Raw genomic sequence first — 2,408 nt, 5'->3', positions numbered from 1 at the left:
GGGAGAGTGGTCACACCGACCGTGAGGTCAGTGCATGGGGAGAGTGGTCACACCGACCATGAGGTCAGAGGTTATTGCATGGGGAGAGTGGTCACACCGACCGTGAGGTCAGTGCATGGGGAGAGTGGTCACACCGACCGTGAGGTCAGTGCATGGGGAGAGTGGTCACACCGACCATGAGGTCAGTGCATGGGGAGAGTGGTCACACCGACCGTGAGGTCAGTGCATGGGGAGAGTGGTCACATCGACCGTGAGGTCAGTGCATGGGGAGAGTGGTCACACCGACCGTGAGGTCAGTGCATGGGGAGAGTGGTCACACTGACTATGTGCTTGCTAATGTGTGGGTGGTTACCACCTCCAAAAGGATGATCCACAGTATTCATGGCCAGGCCTTGGACACATGTCCAGCATTTCCTGTTTGCCTTGTACTTGTGGTATACAGAGACAGTTAAGTGTCAATTCTGCCTCCCCTGGCAACCGTGCCAACAACAGCTCTCATGGCTTAGAAAAATCACCTTGGATCCTGAAGGAAGCTTTATTTGGGTCTTCTTGGGCTCCGAAGTCATGGGAGATGATTGTGGAAGAGTTCCTAGAGCCTTGTGCCACTCGTGCCAGCTTGCCCTTCTTCTTAGACAGCACACCATAGAGCCCTCAGGTGTGGTACCCGTGGGCACAGCATTGCTGCTACTGTGTGGGCCTTCATACTACAGTACACAAATTGCCTGCTGTGGATTCCCTCTGCAGTGGTGAGCCGTTCCCTCTGCTTCTTAGATGGGTAGGGATCATGAAAGACCACCTTTGCAAGGGAGTACTGAGGCCAGAGTCACGAATGATGTCCTTTGTGATGCACTTAATATGGCTGCGCTGCTCAGTGAAGACCACAGTACGCAGGCAAGTGGGCACCCTTGTGATGTTTCATGTGCCTGTCTGCAGAATACACAATCCAGGTGCTTTCCCTCTGATCTCAGATCTCATGGCCCGTAGCAGCAGGTCTGCTGCTTGCGAATTTGGCTGAAAGACCATTTTGGTTTTGAGAACAGGTCTCTTACTGACCCGGACGTAGTGATAAAGCTGGATTGGCTGGCCAGTGAATGTTAGAAATCTGCAGACTCTTGCCATTGTGCCAGCTTTCACATGTTTCAGATCTGTATGTGTGCGTTGAGAAGCTTCACCAGCTGAGCTGTCTCGTAGCTCCAGTGTGGGACTTCTTATCCCTTACATTCATCAGTCTGGGCTTTTAGGCTTAACTCTTAGATCTGATATTATTGAATCTCTCCTATATTTGCTTGTTGCCAACATAATGTGAGTTATAGAAAAAATAAAGTCTGCTTCCTTGTGTGTGAGTCGGGATGATGGGAGGCATACCCCCTCCCTCCCTCAGAGGTGGCTGCCTCTTCCTGGGTGTCTTCCACAAAGACACTCAGGCCTGGCATTTTGTACACGACATCCCTAACTTTAATGGGCACTCAGACATTCTGGATGTCCCCACTTCATGGCCATTTAGCATGTTTAGGGTCATATCAGGGTGTGTGTGGGAGGCTGTACCTAGTCGAGTCAGGGTGTGTGTGGGAGGCTGTAGCTAGTCGAGTCTGCTGTTGGGTTTCACTGCATGGACTGTCCTCAGTGTCTTACCCCTGACCTCACAATGAAAGGCTGCATAGTTAGAGCCTCTCTCACAAATGACTCCTTTTTGTCCCATATGCCGCCCAGCCTAGGATTCCTGGCTTTCACCACCATCTTCCTGTTAATACTGCATAGACCCCTCCCCCCAATCAGTTTCCTATATCCTAGAATATTCTCTACAATCTTTCCAGGACCCCTCTCTAGTTTAAGGGAGCCCCCATGACTGCAGACACTTCAGAAGCCAGCCTTGCCCAAGTCAGAGAATCTATCAAGAGAACATGGTACTCCATATCAGCCATGTCCCCTCTGTACCTGGCAGACAGGATCCCTATCATTCATTCTTTCTCAGAGACCCTGGCCTTTCCCTTCCCCTCTGTCCAAGTCCCTCATCACTGGCCCAGGCCACTTCCCTCTACAGGAGCCATTAACACCAGTGGTATCTTCCCTCATTTCCTGCCCATGTAAATTTTCTAGGAGTCATTTGCACATTGTTAATCCCTCATTTCTTGCCCATGTAAGTTTTCTGGGAGTCACTTGCACATTTTTTTTTTTTTTTACTTTTATTGCATTATGATGAGAAAAGTTACATGATTTCAATTTATCTGAATTTGTTAACATTTAAAAACATATTTTAATTAAATAGAATTGAATCACATTCTTGTTCCCCTTTTGTACCACCGCACCTCCCAGAGACCCCACTTCAAAACCTACAATATCTTTTTGTCGTATTCCTTAAAATTTATAAAATATTATAACAATAAAAGTAAGTATTATAAAAGTTGTTT

At 48.0% G+C, this 2,408-nt stretch overlaps 1 pseudogene; it reads right to left on the bottom strand.

Annotated features, from left to right (window-relative positions):
- Positions 1–293: 293 nt before the first annotated feature.
- LOC116091847 overlaps positions 294–2,408 on the bottom strand; it is a 14,666-nt pseudogene continuing 12,551 nt past the window's right edge.

The sequence above is a fragment of the Mastomys coucha genome, unplaced genomic scaffold (assembly GCF_008632895.1).
Source record: "Mastomys coucha isolate ucsf_1 unplaced genomic scaffold, UCSF_Mcou_1 pScaffold15, whole genome shotgun sequence".
Lineage (NCBI taxonomy): Eukaryota > Metazoa > Chordata > Mammalia > Rodentia > Muridae > Mastomys > Mastomys coucha.
The sequence above is the reverse complement of the archived record's forward strand: the minus strand, read 5'-3'. Positions and strand labels throughout refer to the sequence as shown.